Below are 23,649 nucleotides of genomic sequence, written 5' to 3'. Positions count from 1 at the left end.
CAGCAAACACTGTTTAACCCCGTCTTTACCTCAACAGGGGGTCCAAGACCGCTAGGGGATCCGGTCCTCATAGAGTTACTATATGTGTCGCCAAATCTTTGTGTGATAGAAACTGTTTTTGTTCTTTTTTTGGGCCGTGTAGCCGCCCCTATATGTGAGGTTGGGACATTGACATTTGCTGCACTGTGATTGGCCACCCATTGTACCCCCCTAACCCTGCACTGTGATTGGCCACCCATTGTACACCCCTAACCCCTACACATTCAATGCAAATCTATACTTTTCTTTAAGTGAGCTTCCATCACTGTGATGACCACTAGCTGCACTGTGATTGGCTGACTCTATTCAGCACTGTGATTGGCTAGCGAGACACATGACACATGTGCATAGTCCTATAAATAGGACACTGCACTTAAAAAAAAACACATTTATGTTTTTTTTTAAGTGAGTCATGGGTCTGTGATGACCACACCGCCCACTTCACACTGGGTGTGATTTTATTTTATTTTTTACATTAACCACTTGAACTAGCCTTATTAACGTTAGCTGGAAATAGCAGATCTACAAGCTCACAACGCGTCACAGCAAAACACTTTGTGAGCTTGTAGATCTGCTATTTTTGGCTAAAGTTCTCCTCAGAAAAGGGATGCTAGGGTTCAAGTGGTTCATGTAAAAACAAAAAAAATCCTATCACACAAAGATTTGGCGGACCCCCTGTAGTAACTCTGAGGACCCCCTAGGGGTCCCGGACCCCCTGTTGAAGACCCCTGGAATACTCTATGTAGTGGGGGGGGTCCCTGCTTCATCTCTCTCTCAGCTACGGGGGGTCATTGGCCTGAAAAACATTGAAGACTCCTGGTACAACCTTTTCTTTTGAAATGTTATTACCGATGCCAAAAAAACAACTTGTTGTAGCGCCTCACTCTGTATTCTGTCAGAAATGTTCACTTTTCAAGAGTTCACTTTATCCTGACTGACTGAAATTGAAGCATCGTATAGGTTCAGCTCGGTTCAGGCTCTCAATACTTCTTATCACAACTTAATTTCTTCTAGGAAGCCAGGCAGGGCCCAGACCCAGACGCCCCCCCCCCCCCCCCCCCCCTTTGAGGGGGCACGTACCCCAAAGATTACTGGGGGGAGCGTCGTGAGGCCTTAAGCTGTTCGGAGGTAGTCAACACATTTATTTTAACACAGCTAACTCTGGGATCATTGTGAAGAAAAGTAAACATTTTTCAAACCACTTTAAACTTGCCAAAACTAAATCAACAAGCTCACAAGGCGTCGTGATGTGACACATTGTGAGCTTTGTAGATCAGCTTTCCACTATTCGCTGTGTGTGTGTGTGTGTCAGTCATGAAAGGTGAACATTGGGGGGGGGGGCAAAATGGTCACTGGGAAAGTGGGAATAAGCATATCTACTTAATGGCAAAGACAGTTGGTGTATCAGGAAAAAAGGAAGGGACAAAGTATAGACCCCTGGGGAACCCCGGTCAGCAAAGTATATCGTCGCTGTCAAGCAGAAACTCGATCTGTACCTTCATATTTCAACTTTTTAAGGTTTTTTTTCTCGTAAATGAATGCCATACTTCAGTGGTTCTCAACCAGTGGTCCGGGGACCACCAGTGGTCCTTCGGGGGGTACCAGGGGGTCCCCAGTGAAATTAGTTAACATAGTGTCACAATCATTTGAACCACTTAGCTCTTCTTGAAAATGTGTGCATATCTTTGAATGTATATATATATATATTTTAAAGTGAACATTTTTTACTCAAATCTTCTCTTCTGGGAGTCCCTGGCACAAAACATTTTCAGATGGGGGTCCGCGACCAAATGTGTATCAATTTAGGGGTCCTTGGCATGAATTTTTTTTAAAACCACTGCCCTCCTTCATCATACATTAGTATCGCACTAAAGTGGTGAGATCAAAAATCTCAACTATTTTCACTATTTTAAATCGTTTTTAAAATAATAAAAAAGGAACGGTTTCGGACCTACAATGTTTTCCACCCAAAAGCAACAATATATTGTAGGATTTAATACGTGGTTAAAAGCCCAATGCATCACATCTAGTCAGTCTTTCTTTACGCTGCTCATTGGAATATAAATACCTTATTATTGAGTGATTTGATTTCCCATACAGGGTTACAAGTCAGTGGAATGTAAAGCAAAGATTCCCATCTCGTGTCACCACTTCTAATCATTTCCAGGTGTTTTACTACTCAATTTTTATTGCGTCGTCATGTTTAGGAGGAGCGCTGTGTTAACCCATTAAGACCGGGAACGCATCTGTGTCATTTTAGATTTCTTTGGCTATTCAAAAATAGCAGATCTACAAGCTCATCGTGCTGCGTTACGAGCTTGTAGATCTTCTTTTTTTTAAATCTGGAAGCGTTTTGCATATATATATTTAAGGCAAAATGTTTTTACTCAAATCTTTGCTTCTGGGGGATTCTACTTAATGTCTTCTAAATCCTAACAGTTTTCTGAAAAACGTATGTTTCTATATCAGTGGTGCTCAATCAACTGCCCAAACATGAATCCTGTTAATGTCAAGAACCCCCAAAATGATATGTATTTGGCCGCCGACCCCCCCATCTGAAAATATGTTGTTCCAGCGAACCCCCCAGAAGCAAAGATTTGAGTTAAAATTCTTCGCTTTGAAAAACATGTATATTCAACGATTTTCACAACTTTTCACGATTTAAAAAAAAATAGCAGATCTACAAGCTCATAGCGCGGCACTCGGTGCCGCGCTATGAGCTTGTATATCTGATATTTTTGAATAGCCCAAAGTATAAAATAACGGTTTAAGTGGTCTACACCGGATGCGTTCCCGGTTTGAACGAATTAACGTGGTACACATACAAGCGCACGACATTGAACCGGAACAATCCATAAGCTAACGGCCCGACGATTCATGGCAAAACAACCCGTGACAGGGGACGAATAAAAGCCAACAAGCCTTATAGACTAGAAATTAAACGCGCCGGCACACACTCTCTCTCTCTCGCTGGACGACACAGATTCATCGTGACCATTTCCCCCCCGCCTTCCTTCCTTCCTTCCATTCCGCCCTAATGGCCTAACATATATACAAGAACGGCGGGCGTTTACTAGCACTGCTAACCATGCAGGCTCCTCGCCGATATTTACAGTCTTGTTTCACCGCGGTGGTGGTTGCTGCTGCTTATCCCTTTGAGGCCTGAAGCCCATTCTACAAAAATGTCTTCTAAATCCCAGCAGTTTTCTGAAAAAAACGTACGTTTCTATATCAGTGGTGCTCAAACTTTTTCATGTCAAGGACCACCCAAAATTATATGTATTTGGGCGCCAGAAGCAAAGATATACAAGCTCATAGCGCGGCACTCGGTGCCACGCTATGAGCTTGTATATCTGCTATTTAAAAAAAAAAAACTTTTTTGAAAAATAGAGAAAATTTGATCTTTGAATATACATGTTTTTCAAAGCAAAACATTTTAACTCAAATCTTTGCTTCTGGGGGGTTCGCTGGAACAACATATTTTCACATGGGGGGGGGGTCGGCGGCCAAATACATATCATTTAGGGCGTTCTTGACATGAAAAGGTTTCAGGTTAGAGCACCACTGAAATAGAAAGTTTTTCAGAAAACTGTTAGGGTTTAGAAGACATTAATGTGGGGACCCGCAGAAGCAAAGATTGGAGTTAAAAATGTTTAAAGATTTGCACACATTTTCACAATTTTTCAAAAATAGCAGATCTAGCGCTATGAGCTTGTATATCTGCTATTTTTGAATAGCCAAAGTGTAAAATAATGCTTTTTTTTTAGCTTAAACCAAAAAAATGACACAGGTGCGTTCCAGGTCTTAATGGGTTATAGCGAGAAGGAAGCGAGCGAGAGACGATGGAGCTGCTTGCTGCCTTTTGTGTCTCGATGGGGTTTCCTTCCCGTTCAGCTGATGATAAGTACGATCATTAGGGCTGGGCTTTATGATCCAGAGCAGATTATGATTCCTTATAGCGTAGGGCAAGAGGAGGGGAGAGAGAGAGTGTGTGAGAGAGAGTGAGAGAGAAGGACCGGGGGCGCGAGGCGCTCAGCCTCATAATTAAAAGCCTCCGAGGATCCCAGCAGGAACGGGAGGAGGGAGGAAGTGCACACTTGTCAGAACATAAGGGCACACTTTATTTAAAGCGCACTATGCGGCCTCCCTCGGATATCACACAGACAATTAAAATGCAGGAGGAGGCGGTAATTAATTATGAGCCCCTTCGTTGGCGTGCAAGACACCGTGTGTGTGTGTGTGTGTGTGTGTGTGTGTGTGTGTGTGTGTGTGTGTGTGTGTGTGTGTGTGTGTGTGTGTGTGTGTGTGTGTGTGTGTGTGTGTGTGTGTGTGTGTGTGTGGTGACGGGGGGCTCCTCATTTGTATGTGAGCGTGATGCTTATACACACAGAACTGCATGCAGGCAGGCTATTGATTTCTCATACTGTACTTTGTACATCAGCAAAGAGACAAGACACCGGGTTTGGTATATATATACTGTGGCTATTATATACTGTATGATGACAATACAGAATAGGCTCTATATGCACACTACAGCAGCCATATTAGAAATTACTTGGGCCTCTTCCTTAGTTCCTTCACACGTCTTAACAATTATACTAATTAAGGCTCTATACTGTAGTTCCATTCTAGTAAAAAAAAACGCAAAACTAGTTTGAGAACCACTGTGCTACACTAAAGGGAACAGAGCCTTAAATAGTATAATTGTTATCATTTTATAATTGTTAAGAAGGAAGTAAGGAAGAGGCCCACTTTCTTTCCAATATGGCTGCTGTGCATAGAGCCTATTGCATTGTAATACACTGTACTGTACCTGTGATTATATTTGTCACCTCCATACAATCTCTAGCATCCATGTCACAACATCCTGGACACAGTGAATGACAGATCTGGCCATGAAAGGCTAATAGCTAATGGTGTGGCCACAAATATTGTACTTTTGACTCCATTACACCTCTAGGAAGGGACCCCCGGGATTTTTTAATTAACCACTTATGCCCTATTTCGAAGGGAAAATGGCCGATCTACAAGCTTGCAACGCATCGCATTGTGAGCTTGTGGATCGGCTGATATTGGACAATTTCAAAAGAGTAGTTAAATGGATAGTTCACCCGACTGAATAGTAACTATTGGATCCATTGGAACACATGATCTTTTTTCCATGACCTGAAAAGTAACCGCTTTTTTTTACACCCGACAGTGACGATTATAATGTGTGTGTGAGTGCCTCTCCCTGTCCCTGCTGTGGTATCTCTGTCACTCTGCAAAACTCACATCTCACTTACAAACACATTTTGTTGATATGAAGAACTTCATTACAAAATGTTACACAGAAATAGGGAGTAAGTAGTTCATCTATAATCGATTAATTGCCGTTAAAAATATACTCGATTAAATGTATCAATTTTAATTTAATTGATTGAACTTTTTTTGGGTGGGCTAGTGAAAGTTACAGCTATGGTGTGTGTGTGTGATATCAAATGTGAGCTTACCATAATCACAGTAATCCTTAATCATATTCCATTATGTTCAATCATATTCCATTATGTTCAATCATATTCCATCATATTCCATCATATTCCATCATATTCAAGGGTTTTTGGAGAGACATGAGGCAGACTCCATAGAGCCCTGCAGAGGGGAGGTGTGTGTGTGTCTGTGTCCAGGTGATACTCGTTGACGCATAGGCGATTTTTTGGAAATATATGAAAATATATTTCTATATATATGCACATATATATGTGACATATTCGGAATTGTCCGCCTGCATATATGTCTCTACCCTCGGGAGTACTTTTGTTTCCGGTTTTGAAATAACCTCTGTGTTGTCAATGTTTGTGGTGCCAACCACTCCTACATTTGACCGTGTGTGTTTGTGTGTCCGGATGAGCGCGGCCTCAACAGCTGCAGTTGATTGCAACACAAAGATGCAACCACTTACACCGATCCAACACGAGACACGAGTGCAACACATGCGCCACTTAAAGACATGCACACGCACGCACGCACGCACGCACGCACGCACGCACGCACGCACGCACGCACGCACGCACGCACGCACGCACGCACGCACGCACGCACGCACACACACACACACACACACACACACACACACACACACACACACACACACACACACACACACACACACACACACACACACACACACGCTGCGTAATGAAATAAACTCATCAAAGGCACCACTCTCTTCACGCTGGGTGTGATTTTTAGACCTTTAGCAGGCACTTGTTTTTTTCCCCCCGAGTAAATGGCATGAACCTTTGTCAACAAACAACAACGGTGTAAGTAAATAGAGTGCAATTCAATCAAGTGGTGCAAAGTAGCTAGGATACCAGGTGTAAACATCAAACGTGGCATCTAACAACATGTTATATAAATGATATACTTGGCATTTGAAAATATGCAGACATGAATCAAGTAATCAACACATTATGCATAGTGTAATTAGCATCTAGAGAGGCGATAAGTAGTGATACAAGGAAATAAAGTATAGTGTTAGAGGGTGAGGTGGAGTCTGAAGAGGTGAGAAAACGGGAACTGCTTCTTGGCAGTTTGAGCAGTCAGTCAGTCAGCAATCTCGGAACCCAGAGACACACTGAAAAGGAAAAACAGCGACCTCTGCTGTTCGTTGCTCCTCAGTGTGACTCTGGGACAATGCCGACGCAGCACATGTGCGCAAGGAAACAGGGTTTAAGTCTGCCTTCACCGCTCCACTTCCGGTGGTGAGCTTGCGTTTTCATTCCGACTAGATAACATTTCTACACGGAACACTAACACCACTTCTCCCAGAGAACATGGATCGTTTTGGTTATAAGCCCACTTGTTTCTATGATGAAAGAGTAATTTGAAATGTGAATATCTTTCCGTGGTTTTGTCTGCTCCGCGGACGCTATTGTTAAATTAGTTTTGGCTAGTTTCGAGTAGGGAAGGACGACGGACACGTGAATCCCGCCCACTACATTTGATTGGGTAAAGCGCGGCCTGCTTTACGGTCTGAAGGCACGGCCACTCCCACACAGTGTGCACACGTAATGACGAACCTTCAGGACAGATTCCAATGCAGTGCAGAATCTGTTCTTGAGAGATTAGTCAGTCAGTCAGTCAGTCAGTCAGTCACCACGCTCAGGCTGTTCCTCAGGTAGCAGCAACTCTATTAGTAGTTCCAAATTTGTCACCATGTACTGCATGTTCTTCTTCTTCCCCCCACTAGCGTTTTTTTTTTGTGTTCCCTCTCCTGTAAGGCGAGGGGCGCGGTCTGTACTCTGCACTGTCTAAGACAGGGGTCTTCAACAGGGGGTCCGGGACCCCTAGGGGGTCCTCAGAGTTACTACAGGGGGTCCGCCAAATCTTTGTGTGATAGGATTTTTTATTTTACCTTAACCACTTGAACCCTAGCATCCCTTTTCTGAGGAGATCTACAAGCTCACAACGCCTCGCGCTGCGAGGCGTTGTGAGCTTGTAGATCGGCTATTTTTGGCAAAGAGGTATAGAGGTGTAGAGGGAAAAAAGAGGAAAAGAAAATCTGAAACACAATTTTATACAATATAGAGGGGGTCCCTGATTCATCGCTCTCTCAGCTAGGGGGTCCTTGGCCTGAAAACGTTGAAGACCTCTGGTCTAAGAGCTTTAATATTGTACATGGTTTGCTGCAATTGAGTAACTTCCCTTTTCAGACATACTGTCACCCACACCTTCTCTTATATTGCCATTTGCCTTATCCAGCTTGAATTTATTTGATTTGGGCATTTTTGTTTTATTTATGCGGGATGATATTAGACATATTAATGTTATAATGCTATATAACACTTATTATATAGCATATAAGTTCCTGAAAGTTAAAGGAGGAGTTCACCCAAAAAATTACTTATTTTCTATCAATTGCACACCCTATGAAGCCTTGAATCCATGGATTCTTTTTTGTTTTTGTCGCATTCCTAAGCTAATAATTTGATTCCCGTCTCCTACCGGCTAATGTATCCGGTAGGAGGCACAAAGTAGATTATTTGTGTCTCCTACTGGAAATACACCCGGGCATCAAATTATTGTCTTAGGAATGCCACAAAAATAAATCCATGAATTCAAGGCTTCATGGGGTGTGTAATTGATAGAAAATAAGTCCTTTTTTGGGTGAACTCCTCCTTTAAGTAGCCAGATGGGTGGGCCGCAAACACTTTTCAAGCGGGCCCTCATCCAGAAAAGGTTGAGAACCACTGACCACTGACATGTAAAAGTGAGAAAGAGGCTTCCAAATCAATCATCTCAAACAAATTCATGACAGTCGCATCACATACAACTCAAATGGAACAAAGATTAAAAAAAAAAAGGCAAAAAGATGGAAGGCCTGCACACTGTAGCTCCCTAAGTGACATTTACGATGGTTTTAGGTACTAAAAAATGTCACTTATAACCACTTAAAGGGGCACTTCCCCCATTTTCCAACCTTATCTTCATATAATTGGTCCGCACTAATGTTTATAAGACGGCGCCATTTCCATCTCACTCCCTGTGTCTCATTTGAGGGATATTATGGCGGGTTCAGAAACCTGTGTACCAATGACATCATTGATGGGCATTCCAAGATAACGGAAAGGACAGTATACAGTGTTTGTCTTCCTCTTCACGTAGACAGTATAGACGCCACGGTTAAAGTGGTTAAGACCTTCTTTGTGTCTTTTATTTGAACAATAATCCACATGTCACATGGTCACCAGGCTGCTCTGTGTGATGTCACTATCGGGTGGAAACTTTGTATCGGTGTTGATTTTGACACATTCTAGTCATCTGAAATGTTTTAGCTCTAGTCTAGTTTTAGTCGACTAAATCTACGGTTGATTTTGTCGAATAAAATGTATTTTTGGCAGGCCTTGGTGGCGTCGTAATGCTTCATTCATACTTAGCTGTGTGCCAAAAATAGCCAATCTACAAGCTCACAACGTGTCTTCGACGTGTTGTGAGCTTGTAGATCGGCTATTTTCAGAGTATGACACCCACCCAAGCATGAATTGACTTGTCTTATAGTTCTACTGGATCTCTTCTCCTCTAGTCCCTCCGTAACATTTTACTCTAGTTTGTTGGCAAAATTGTCAGTATTTAGTCATAGTTTTAGTCATCATAGCTTGGTTTTTATTTGTTTTTTATTTAGTTTATCAGAGAAAGAAGGTAGTCGCCATGGTTTTGTTTGACAAAATTAACACTGCCTTGTGCTGTACTGCATGTCCAAAAACTTTTCTTTCAGGAAGTGAAAAAATTAACCTGTGCTCCAATGGATCCAATGTAGTTCAATGTGTGCAAAAACCGTACAGACAGGCCATTTGTAATTCTAGGGTGAATAACACGAGAATTCCAAAGGTTACTGGCAAATATAAAGGGCTGAACCGAAGCCAGAGGTTATGCAATTTATGTAACGACAACAGAGTTGGGGAAGAGTTCCACGTTCTGTTTGAGTGCAAGAATACTAGCATAAAGAATTTTAGACAAAAAACACCTGCCAAAGTATTATATTATATAACTCACCCCTCTCCTATGTTGAAATACATTTTATTACTACAATCTGATACGCCAAAAGTAATTTGTAAATTGGGTGCTTTTCCGAAAAACGTTCTTTGTTCAAATAATGCATGCCATGCCTTTTGCTACATCTGTATATATCAACACAGTCTCACCCCCAAGGAGGCACATATTGCCTTTTGGTCAGAACCCCAGGAAGGCACTATGTGTCGCCCCCTGGGCGACACATAGTGGGAGTGAGACTGTGTTGCATATATATGTATTGTATACTGCCTACTATATATGAACCTGTGCTCCACACCATGTGAACATGGTTGTGAGTTAAATACATTTTTAGTCACACACTCTAACACTTTTTAATACTTTTCATTGGTTCAATATTTCTAAAAAAGAGACTTGACTACTTTCACTTTCAAGTTAAAAATAAATAAATAGAGAAAATGGCAGCTCTGCAAAGCTCACACTACATCGCAACGTGACACGTTCTGAGCCTATATAGATCTGCTATTTTCACTACTCTACACAACACTCTCGTCTGACAAAGTAGGGCATTATTCATTCACAAAAAAAAGAGATATCGAGATACAAGGTTTTTGACGGCAAGAGCACTGTGGTAAATGTGAAATGCTATAAAACGTTAACAGTAATTTTTGACACTCCCTTTTTTTTTTTCTTAAAAAAAAAAAAAAAACCTGTGTCTAAGAATAATACTGTAACCTACTTGTCCAAATTACACCTATAAAAGTATGGCGCCGTCGTCCGTTTCCATTCCCAGACACTAATCGTGTCCTTCAACAAAGTCCTTGAGAGCTGGTCTGGTCTGCTTCATGTCGAGTGAAATATACGACGACAATGGACCCCACCGAGCCCCTTCTTCTTCTTCGCCAAAATGTATCCTGGAAGAAAATCATTGTATGCTCTAGGATAAGGGGCATTGCTTAATCTATTAAGACCGGGAACGCATCTGTGTCATTTTATTGATTTCTTTAGCCCAGGGGTCTTCAACAGGGGGTCTGGGACCCCTAGGGGGTCCTCAGAGCTACTATAGGGGGTCCGCCAAATCTTTGTGTGATAGGATTTCTTTTTTTTTTACATTAACCACAACCCTAGAATTCCTTTTCTAAGGGGAACATTAGCCGAAAACAGCAGATCTACAAGCTCTCAACGCCTCGCGCTGCGAGCTTGTAGATCTGCTATTTTTGGCAAAGAGGTATATAGGTGTAGAGGGAAAAAAGAGCAGACAAAGTAAAATAAAAACTTTAATCTGAAACACAATTTTATACAATATAGAGTAGGGGGTCCCTGCCTCATCTCTCTCTCAGCTAGGGGGTCCTTGGCCTGAAAACGTTGAAGACCCCTGCTTTAGCTATTCAAAAAAATAGCAGATATACAAGCAGATAGCGCGGCACCGAGTGCCGTGCTATGAGCTTGTGCAAATCTTTGAATAGATATATTTTTAAAGCTAACATTTCTAACTCAAATCTTTTCTTCTGGGGGGGGGTCCCTGGGACAACATATTTTGAGTTGAGGTCCGCAACCAAATACATATCATTGTGGGGAGGGCCTTGACATGAAAAAGTTTGAGAACAACTGATATAGCGAGTAGCGACATAGGTTTTTTCAATAAAACTGTTAGGATTTAGAAGACATTTTGTAGAATGGGCCTCAGGTCTTAAAGGGTTAAGCAAATGACTGATGATAATGTGCCTCACAGGCCGTTTGTTTCTCCCCCCCCCCCCCACACCCTCCAGTATGCTCCAACTGGCCATTGATTTCCATTACCTGCTTTAGTGTCTCATTTCTCGCATTTGACAGATTAGTGGAGTGGAACGTTGTGGTTGTGAATTCTAAAGGGGTGTGTGTGTGTTTGGGGAGGAGGGGGGGGGGGGTTGTGTCGTGTGTAGTGCACTGGCGGGGGGGTGGGGGGGGGTTGCTGGTGGAGGGGTGGGGTGCTGCTGAAGAGGGTGGGAGGAGAGAGAGAGAGAGAGAAAAGATGGTGGAGCAAGTTAATTGAAAGTTGCTTTGCATCTTGAAGCCCGAGCGAGAGAGAGAGAGACTAGGTTGTCTCCTGACATGGTTTAAACGGAGGGCTTTGATGGTGTGTGGAGCCGAGGAAAGACTCAGAGAGAGAATGCCATCCTGAAGTGTGAAGGCAACGTGACTTCATACGATGAAAGTCTGCCTCGCTCGCTCTCTCTCTCTCTCTGCCACTATGAATGTTCCTTCTAGTGGCATATGACGTGAATGCATAATGTGTCTGCTTGGAGACCAGTTAAAAGGATGATTTTAGGGGTTATATATGGTTTATGTTGTGGTGGAAACCTTGTATGTGCAAAAGCGTTCCTTTTTTACTATTATTCTAAAATAAAAAATAGTTAAATTAGCTGATCTACAAGCTCACAACGCGTCAACATTTTTGGGACGCTCTTGTATGATGAAGGAGGTCATTAATGAATGAAAAAAATAAGTTGAAATATGGGGATACAAGGTTTCTGCCCAACAACAACGATACATAATGCATATAACCTTGGTTTTGTCTCTGATTGGATGCCAAGATCATGTAGATTTAAATGTTGCCCGATGAAGATTTTTTTCTGTTTTCTTGGAAAAAAATAAGAAAGTAGCTTTTGATTGAAATCAATTCCAACTGTTTCGTAAAGATGGAATGCTTCTTATCTCCAGTAACACTCATGTATTTATTTATTTTCACAAGGCCTACAGCCTATATTCATTGTTATTGTTAGTATTCATTGGTTTGGTTTGTTTAGTTTATGACAGGCCGGCTTAATTCACGAGCAATGACCGGAATATTATAACTAACAGCGCCAAAATACAGTCCCGGGGGCTGGGGGGCTGCTGAAATGTACCGTTTGCAGCACCCCTCACCCTGCTGATGAACCACTTTTTTCTTTTTATCTATTGTTATTTTTCTTATTATTTTTATGCTGCTCTCTCTCTCTCTCTTATTTCATGATTTTTCTCTTTTTGTCCATTCTTTTTTTGCTTTTTTAACCCCTTTTCTCCCCCAATTTAGTCGTTATGCCAATAGACTCTATGCACAGTAACCATGTTGGACGGATATTGGGCCTCTTCCTTACTTCCTTCACAGTTGTTACCAATGATACTAATGAAGGCTCTGTTCCATTTCGTGTAGCACAGTGGTTCTCAAACCTTTTAATATCTAGGACCCCCACATCTCTGAGAGTGTATAAATGGAACCAAATGGACCCGTCCATTTGGTTCCATTTGTACACTCTCCATTTACACCCGCAAGAGGAACCCCCTCAAGAGTTTCCAGTGAGCCAACATGCACAATGTCAGCACCCTGACCCAGCCTTAATTAGTATCATTGGTAACACCTGTGAAGGAAGTAAGAAGAGGCCCAATTTCTTTCCAATATGGCTGCTGTGCATAGAGCCTATTAATTCAGAACCCAAGATATCATCATCTGAAGCAGCTCCATCCACTCCTTGTTTAACGTAGAACTGAAAAAGGCTGTATCTCGCTTCCTAAGCACTTTTTGTTTTCTGTGAAAAAAACTCAGGCACTTTTCAGAATCAATTCTGAAATAATTCTGGCAATCCTGGCACTCAGGGAGTTAAGTGCATTTTCTGCAAAAACAAGCAACCAAGAGTATACCTAGCGCTAAGGTTAAAGTGCAATATATCAGCTACCTATTTCCCTAAACAGATGAGACAAAATAGCAAAATCAAATGAGCACGAGCTAAAACAAATAATTGTATCGACTAAACAAGATCCAATAAAACAATACAACAATAAAACAAGAGTTCGTACAACTAGTTAACAACAAGTAGGCCAGGCAAAGAGGAAGGCTAGTGTTTCCTGAAGAGGTGGGTTTTCAGCCTGCGGCGAAAGATGGGCAGTGACTCTGCTGTCCTGACATCAATGGGAAGTTCATTCCACCACTATGGGGCCAGAACAGAAAAAAGTCGTGACCGTGTGGATCACCCTTCTCCTCACCGCCCGGCTTCTCTCCACCGAAAACGGGCCAGTTGTCTTCGTATAGACGCTCGACAAAGCCGTATAGACGCTCGACAAAACCGTCGGTGGATTCTAACCCCAAGTCTCCGCGGTTGGTGGTGGGCGGCTACTTTACCACTGCGCCACCCGAGCACACTGTAAATACATTTCACATAATAAAAAAACACATCATTATCGGGTGAAAACATTTCCAAAATAGCTGACCGTTTGGCTCTGCTATTGTCACTGTTTCTTTTAAATAGGGCTCCAGTTGTTTATTTTTCAGGACTTTCTTTCCTTACTGCTTACTGAGTGCTGACCTTCAGAAATCATCATAACTCAGACGCATCAATTATCTTCACCACATTACAATTTAGAAACTAATGATACGAGCAAGGGTGCCTCATTAATACCACATTATTTACCACAAACAGACAGACCAACACTTATGTGAAGCCAGCACAGTTTGTCACTCACTCCCTCCCTCACCACCAACCTACTAAAAAAACAAAGAAAAAAAAACAACCGCTTGGATATTATTTGACAGACCTGGTTCTTTTCTGTTTGCATTCCGTTATGACTTTGAACGTCCGCCTTTTAATGACTGTTTATTTGAGTGGAACGGTTTGTGGTTTACAGTTTTAATTGCTTCTTTCCCCCGAGCCAGGGGTCTCTCTCACACACACACACACACACACACACACACACACACACACACACACACACACACACACACACACACACACACACACACACACACACACACACACACACACACACACACACACACACTGCTGCCAGATTTTGCGGGAGAAATAAGCAACCAAGTCTATGAAAACGAGCCCAAAACAAGCGACTATAGGCTACATGAGCACTTTAAACCTATACATACATTGGCTATTTGAAAATAGCCGATCTACAAGCTCACAGCTATTTTCCCCCCAAAAAACATTTTGAATATTTCTTAAAAACATTTTAGCAACACAAATATGGCAAAGGGGGTCCCTGGCACAATTTTTTTTGCTGGGGGTGTCCGTGGACAAATATTAATGACAAATGTTTAAGAACCACTGGGTTCTTAAACATTAGGATGCAAGCCCAAATAAGCCGCAACTACACTTTAGGAATGCAAACCCGCAGCTACCAATATTCACAAGCGACTTTACAAAGCCGCTTATTATAAGCGGACATGGCAACGCTTGACGACGCGGCACCGTGGACTATGCTAGTGACCACAGCTCAGTGACAGCCGTTACCCCAGGGATTACAGCTGTCAGGGAACCAGGCATGTTTAGCAACACTGATAAACCCCAGTGTATACTGTAGACATTTACATTTCCCTATCAGGCAAACCTGTTATTATAAATGCATGTGGTGCATTTGGTCTACTTGAACGGATTCTTCTCTTGCTTTATTTTTAAATACATTTTAGGCATTTAACTGAACCACTTAAGCCCTATATATATATATATATATATATATATATATATATTTTGTCATATGACGAAGACTTGAAAATAGCCGTTCTACAAGTCTATAAAGACATGCCCAAAATGGGGATGTGGTTATGTGTATCTTTGCATAGTCTACTGCGTTGGTTCTCAAAGGGGGGTCCTTGGGGGTGGTACCAGGGGGTCCCCAGCTAAATTAGTTAATATAGCGTCACAATCATTTCAACCACTATACTTTGGCTATTCAAAAATAGCAGATCTACGAGCTCATAGCGCGGCACCGAGTGCCGCACTGTAAGTTTGTAGATCTGCTATTTTTGAAAAATCCCTGGCAGAAAATCGTTTTGAGATGGGGGGTCCGCAGCCAATAAATACATATAATTATGGGGGTCCTTGACATGATCATTTTTGAGAACCACTGGTCTACTGCCCTGTGTGTGTGAACAGGCCAACATACTGTAAAGGTCCTTACACACCGGGCGACACCGGCGAAAATAGCGAATATACGCAAAATTCGGACTCGTTCCGAATAATTAAAAGACGCTTTTTCGCTTCGCTTTTTCGCTTTTTCGCTCCATGTACGGAGCCATTGACTTTATAAGGTTAAAAAAAAATACGCATTATTCGCACGAAAAAATCGCCCCGGTGTGTAACAACCTTAAGTGTCAATACCAGTAAGCTCCTACTGTACACCAATGTCACACAGACTGCTTTCTCCACAAAATAATCGACAGAGTTTTAAGCCTACGGTATGTAATTAGTTGCGTATTGTGTTGTATTTCGTGCACCAAAAAATAACCAATCTACAAGCCCACAAAGTGTTGTGTGTCGATGCATTATGAGCTTGTAGATCTAGTTGCGACACCAGATCTAGTTGCGTCTGTGCGACACCAGCACCAACCAACTATAAATCAGGCATTTACAGATACAGTCAGCATGCAGTACATTTGAAGATTGGCAGCATTAGATTTGCTGTCAGGCAAAAACCTCTTATCTCAATCTTTCAATTTGTTTTTTTCCCCGTGAATTAATGCCATTCTTCAGGTTTTAACAAGTTGTTAAAATTGCAGATCTACAAGCTCACAATGCCACGCGCTATTTTCACTATTTCAAATGGTTTTAAAATAATGATATACAAGGTTTCTAGTCTAACTTCTTGTGTTTTTTCGTAAATTAATGCCCCTACTTGATCATACTACAGCGTCACACAAAAAGCATCAAAAGTAGCTGATCTACAAGCTCGAAACAAGCTTGTGGATCTGTATTTTTACTATTTTTGTTTTGGTATTATGATCCTTAAAAGTAACAGTTTTGGACATACAGTATGAGGTTTCCACCCGAAAGGGGCGATTTATACTAGCTGCTCGGAATGGAAAGATTACCTGAGTATACAATAAAAAGTATGAGAAAATACAAATACAGACTAGCTCTTAACACCCACAGGGTTGAAAAAAAGTCTAGTTTTACCCATGCTAAAAATGTTTGCCTCCAGAATATTATCATAATCAATTTATTGTCACATCTGCCGGTGTAAAAGTGTGGGTGAAATTGCGCTTTTTTTGTGTGAGCTATGAACATTACAGTTACAGGAAGTAACTTGAGTTAGAATAGAGAAAGAGAGAATGGAGAAGAAAAGGAATACGGTAAACATGTCAAAAATAACAGGAAGGCTGAGTCAAATCAACATGCATGTCCAAAAGTTGTGAGTTGCAAATTAGCAACGGATAAATGGAAGGCAGAAATGTTTCTTGTGCAGGTGGAAGACATTATCCAGCATAAAACATAGCAGCAGGTATATAAAATCAGTTTCATGTGCAATTATAATTTAGACGGATGGAATAATAAGTACCTGTATCTAAATTGCTCATTATCTAGGTTCATGGTTTACCTGGCATCCTATAGTTTCAATGTACAGATTGTTATTTAGATGGTATCCTAGTTTGTTTGAGGCGCTACACTGTCTCTCTGCATTCTACATGTGTTTGCCTTGATTATTGTAAGTCGCTCTGGATAAAGAGCGTCTGCTAAATGCCTTTGTAATTGTAAAAGCAGAGAATTACTGTAGGTATAAAGTCACATAAGAATACCAGCAGGTATAAAAAGGTATAGGCCTACTATAATTTGGACAAAGGAGTCCACCACATTTGAAAACTTGATTTGGCATATTTACTTTGAAGCACCAACTCAACCAATTTGGACAGCTTGACTGTAACAGAATGTTTTTTTTTTTAATGAACCAATTAAAAGCCAATTATTTTTTACCCATTTTTATTCGTCTAAATCATGCCAATTGATTCCTCCCCACAAACACTTCTGTGTTATCACTGCTGTCGTATCCTACTGACTCACCTGCCATTGAGGAGCCCCCACCAGGAGGACGTAGCGCCTAAATCCTACTCCTCCCGCCCAACACTTCCCGCTGACAGGTACCGTCCCAGCCCGTAGGAGTACGTGCGTGCAGTGACCATTAGCACCCTCCTCCCCGCCCGGCTTCCCTCCCCCTGAACATGGGCCAATTGTGTTTCGTGTAGACGCTCGACAAAGCCGGATGCACCACCACGGTGGATTCGAACCCACAACCTCCGTGGTGGTGGCCAGGGACTGTACCACTGCGCCACCCGAGCGTGACTGTCATAGGGAATTGTTGACCGGCTCGGCCAACTGCTAGGCGACTCACTCATGGGTGACTTCTTCCACTCATTGTGGAGAAATCACTTATTGTAAATGAATCTGCCCTGTCAGCTGTGAAACTTTCAGTCATGCAGGTTTATGGTGTGATATGTTGACTTAGCCCGTTAAGACCTGAGGCCGATTCTACAAATGTCTTCTAAATCCCAACAGTTTTCTGAAAAAACATTTGTTTGTATATCAGTGGTGCTCAAACTTTTTCATGTCAATGACCCCCAAAATGATGTATTTGGCCGCCGACCCCCATCTCTAAATGTTTTGTTCCAGGGACCCCCAGAAGCAAAGAATAGAGTTGAAAATGTTCGCTTTAAACAATTATATATTCAAAGATGTGCACACATTTTCACGATTTTTCAAAAATAGCAGATCTACAAGCTCGTAGCGCGGCACTCGAAAAAAATTTTAAAGAGTGACACAGATGCGTTCCCGGTCTAAATGGGTTAGTATTTAGTTTGTTCAGCATTTCTCCACAACCATCCAGTTTGTGCTGTCCGGTCCGGTAAAAGGGTCGGCTAATGATATTTGAGCCACAGGAGGCAAATTTCTGTCCCAGTCAGCAACATAGGATGTAATCAGAAACATGGGGCAGGAGGCGGATTTGGAAGGTACGGTATAAAGTGCTTCGTCAAAATAGTTAAAATCCTTCATCCACAGCAAATTGATTTTTAACCCATTGAGACCGGGAAAACATCTGTGTCGTTTTAGATTTGAGCTATTTTCCAAAATTTTAACCACTTTAAACCAACTATTATTTTATACTTTGGCTATTAAAAAATAGCAGATATACAAGCTCATAGCGCGTATGCATGTATGTTTATGTGTATGTGTGTTTTAAAGCGAACATTTTTAACTCAAAGCTTTGCTTCTGGGGGTCCCTGGAACAACATATATTAAGATGGGGTCCGCGGCCAAATACATACTGTATCATTTTGGGGATCCTTGACATGGAAAAGTTGTAGCACCACTGATAGGATTTAGAAAACATTTTTAGATAAGTATTTGGCCGCGGACCCCCATCTCAAAATATTTTGTTCCAGGGACCCCCCAGAAGCAAAGATTTGAGTTACAAATGTTTGCTTTAAAAATATATAAATTCAAAGATTTGCACACATTTTCTAGATTTTCAAAAATGGCAGATCTACAACCTCATAGCGCGGCACTCGGTGCCGCGCTATGAGGTTGTATATCTGCTATTTTTGAATAGCCAAATAAATCAAACAATGACACAGATGCGTTCCCGGATTGAATGGGTTAAAAGGCCAAAGAGTGGGACGGGCAGCTTTGACAGGTTGTGGGGTTGGAAACCTTATCTAGCTCAGGGGGCGGGGCAACCTTTTCGGGAACATGATCACTCTTATAGCTGTTTTCCATGGCTGGCAGAATCACTCGGTGCCAGGCAGTGAAAACACAACCATTGCTGTTATGTCTTATTATAGGCTGATAATCAGAATCGGAATCAAATTATTGTCACATCACACGTTTACAGGTGTTAAACAGTGGGCGAATAAAAAGAAATATTGTGCGAAAGCTCCATTTTAGTTTTTTCCAGAACGAAAACTTCTGAGAAAGAAAGAACGTAGACCTTTACTGGTACTTAAAGTACATTTTTATACCAATAGGCTACTTTTGTACTTTTACTCAAGTCAATTTTGAATTCCGGACTTTTACTTGTAACAGAGTACTTCTACATTGCAGTATTGTTACGTTTACTTAAGTAAAACATTTGAGTACTTTTTCCACCACTGCTGGCTATACTAAAGTGTTGGTGCATGTACTGTAGCTGGCTTAGTGCACATCAGGATAGTGAGGGCTTAGTGCACATCAGGATAGTGAGGGCAAAAGTTAACATCACAGGAAGACATTCAAATGTTCAGTGGTCAAGTGGGAGAAGAATCAGCCGATACTTATCACAGCCTGGCCAAATAGCATCTGCCCACACATCAATGCTTTTTATTGTCCTCCGTGGGTGGGCTTAGCCTCCGCACAAGTCAAGACAAGCCTATCGATTGTGCCAGGCAGTCCATTTAAATTACCCTTTTTTCTGTTTAACAACTTAACCCATTAAGACCGGGAACATATCTATGTTGTATGTATGTAACGACTTTAACCATTATTTGTATACTTTGGCTATTCAAAAATAAATGTAATAAAACGTTTTAGAAAAATCTTGAAAATGTGTGCAAATCTTTGAATATACATATTTTTAAAAACATTTTTTTTACTCAAATCTTTGCTTCTGGGTGGTCCCTGGAACAACATATTTTGAGATGGCGGTCCGGGGCCAAATAAATATAATTTGGGGGGTCCTTGACATGAAACAGTTGGAGAACCACTGATTATAGCAACATAAGTTTTTTCTAAAAACTGTTTTGGATTTAGAAGACATTTGTAGAATCCCCCAGAAGCAAAGATTTGAGTTAAAATGTTCTCTTTGAAAAATATATGTATTCAAAGATTTGCAAAAAGAAAAATGTTTTTTCAAAAAAATAGCAGATCTACAAGCTCATAGCGTGGCACTCGGTGCCGCGCTATGAGCTTGTATATCTGCTATTTTTGAATAGCTCAGAGTGTAAGATAATGGTTAAAATTGAAAATGACAGTTGCTTTCCGGGTGTTAATGGGTTAAGGGACAGTCTGTGTAACGTCCTGATGAGATAAGCCCACTGCAAGTGTATAAAACCACACTGATAATAAACCGTAAACAGTTTATATTTAAGGGTTGTCCTGCGTTGCACTGGGTGCATGGCGGCGTCGCCACACCACAAGTTTGGGGCCTTGTTTTAACTTTTTATGTATCCGGGCTTATATCCCGCTTGAAGATCAATGGTCTGCTTAAACAATGCAGACTGCAGCAATCCATTTTTGTCAAGACATGGAAAAGCAATAAAAAATATTCATATGCCGCTGACATTCTCAGGAAAAAGTTAGAGGGAGAGAGAGACTGAGAGAAAGAGAGAGAGAGAGAGAGAGAGAGAGAGAGAGGGTGGACAGAGACCATGTCAATGATATCTACATTCACACTGCAGCCTCAGTGCTTAATCCGTTTAGACCGGGAACGCATCTGTGTCATTGTATAGACTAGAAGCTCGCCCCCGCTACGCGGGGGCTCGCGTCTAGCCCGCGGCCACGCCCACGTAGCGCCCGCGGCCACTTGGCAACTCATTTAAGTGGCGTAGCGTCATGAGGGTCAGTGGGGCCGTGGCTCGGTCAGTGAAGACCCTGTAGTGCGGATGATATGTGGCATAGAGGGGCAGATTGTAAATCCCCAGAGGAAACATCCGTGGGCTACCATTGGTTCAGCGATGTGTGCGGTCGCCCTGCGGCCCCTCCTCCTCCACCAATGTGCAGTATTGAGAGCCCTGACGTCACAACAATTGGAGCGATGGGCACTGCACTGTGGTTGGTTAGGGTACACCTAGGGCCCAGGTAGAACCCAGTTAAAGCCTGCATGGGCAAACCCAGGTAGGACCCGCCTTGGTCCCACATAAACATGGGTAGTTGGGGCCCACCTAAGGGCCAGGTAGAAGCTACTTATAGCCTGCATGGGCATCGCAGTTGGGACTGAAGTGGATGCCGCTGCCATTGCTGACATGGGGTCCATATGGTTTAGCCCACCTTGAAACCATATGGGAACTACGCTGGCATGCTGGCTGTAATGCAAACGCTGCATCATACCTGCAGTGTGTAGTTTGATGTTGTGTGTGTAGCAGATATACCTGCAGTGTGTAGATCAATGTCCATATTAAAGTCAATGCCCAGCAGTGTTTTTTTTCCCCAGCAGAGTTTGTAGTGTCTCTGTCTCTCTCTGGAAGAGGTTGCACATGAACTCTGCAGCCGCACTGAGGCGCTCCAACACAAACACTCTGACATTAAGCTGCTTCACACAACAAACATCAGCACGACACTGCTGTTTGTCCAAAAGACACAATATCTCCTCTCCCACCGACGTCATGTGTTCATTTATCGACAGCCGTACAGACTCCTTTTGACACATTTTACCTCGTTTATCCAGCTCTCACTGACTCATCGGGCTGTTATTTTGCTGCGATCAAGTCAACGATGTGAGAGATTAGCTATCACAGACGGACGGACAGGGGGTGAAACATAGTCTTGCGCCATGCCTTTCGGCCTGGCGGAGACAATAAAAAAAGGAAAGTAAAGGAAATGAGCATTTCTGCAACAAAAGTAGTCAACAAACTATACTATGAAAACATGGGCCACATTGTCAAAGAATGTAAGAAAGAGGCAGTCATGTAGAAAATAGCCGATCTACAAGCTTACAAAGCCACTCAACGTGAGGCGTTTTGAGCTTGTAGATCGGCTATTTTCACAATATGTACTTGTGGAACGGAGTCAAACAGAATGGGGGGGTCCCCAGATCAAGTACGTTTATTTGGGGGGGGGGGGGGGGGGGTAACCTCGCATCACCAGTCTTTCCACCTCGGAGGAAAGCCTGGTCTGCGTTCCAGAAGACAACATATGATCCGGTCTAGACCACGCCTACTGAAAAAAAAAAAGAAAAAAGAATCCTCTTTCCGGTTCTGCCTATCCGGTTTTGCGGTTTAAATGGAATAGAATTTCCCCGTGGGATAATACCGACGCTAAATAGTCTCCGGATAGTGCACGCACATTTACATTTAAAAAATAAGCTAAACAATGCCGTATCAAGGATTTTATTAGCACGGACCTATTTTGGGGTGAGACGTCTTTCCGGTTCTGCCTATCCGGCCACTTTTTCTTTTTTTTCGACCGGATCATATACCCGAAAATGGAATGCTGCCCAGGCTAGGGGGGGGGGGGGGGGTCGGCGTGAAAGGGTTGATAAGCACTGCTGTAATCGGAGCGAAATTATCTGAACTTACTACATGACCATAATGCAGCCTAACATGCGTTGCACGGGGCGGTCCTGCCATTACGTTAGTTACTGTAGTTGCTGTGGAGCTACATAGTTCTCCAGAAGACACACACAAACATACACCATCTACAATGGACTAACTGAGCAGCAATATTGACATTCACCACACGAACGTGCATTGTTGACAAAGTGATTGCACAGCCGCTGCAGGCATGACAACCACGTTAGCGTTAGCGACATGGCAGCTATCACAGCGCCCTGTCCGTCGTCGCTGGGACTAACTGTGATGGCTACAGCAGTAACAGCAAGCTGTCTGCGATGCCATTGTCTGGAGACTGCTCTTAGCGTGACACGACCAATGAGAGTGAGCGCTGTAGTTGTTGCTAAGATACGGTGGCGTCTCTGCCCCATAGCTTGTAGATCTCTCACGCATGATTGGCGTAGGCTGCGTTGCCAGGTCTGACTGTTTGTATAAGCGATTTTGGGCTTATTTGGGTGCACTTTTGGGCTCGTTTCCATAGACCACGGCAGCGCTTATTTCTTTCCCGTGACCGATGTGGCCAAAAAAGTGCAAAACGAACCATCCGGAAGTAAATTGCGAGATGAAATATATAGCACTTTTTGATTATTAGAGAAGGAGACACATGTGAAGGTTGAAAATGAAAGGTAGGAGATTATATAGTTTTTCATGAGGGATTTTTGTAGCAAGTTGTGAGAGAATTGGGCCACTCCTTTGGGCGGGGGGCTGATTAGAACCATTGGGGTTTGAAAGGAGACGCTCTCTGTTTGAGTGATAAGATTTCTTTGGCTATTCAAAAAATAGCAGATCTACAAGCTCATAGCGCGGCACTCGGTGCCGCGCTATGAGCTTGTAGATCTGCTATTTATTTTTTTAATCGTGGAAAATGTCTGCACATATTTGAATATATACATATTTTAAATGGAACATTTGTAACTTAAATCTTTGCTTTTGGGGGTTCAAAATATCTTGAGATGGGGGTCGGTGGCCAAATACATATCATTTTGGGGGTCCTTGACATGAAAAAGTTTGAGAACCACTGATATAGCAACATACTGTACATTTAAAAAAACAACTATGATTTACAG

This window comes from Gymnoscopelus microlampas (genome assembly GCF_963454915.1).
Source record: "Gymnoscopelus microlampas genome assembly, chromosome: 6".
NCBI lineage: Eukaryota > Metazoa > Chordata > Actinopteri > Myctophiformes > Myctophidae > Gymnoscopelus > Gymnoscopelus microlampas.
This window is presented reverse-complemented; position numbering follows the sequence as displayed.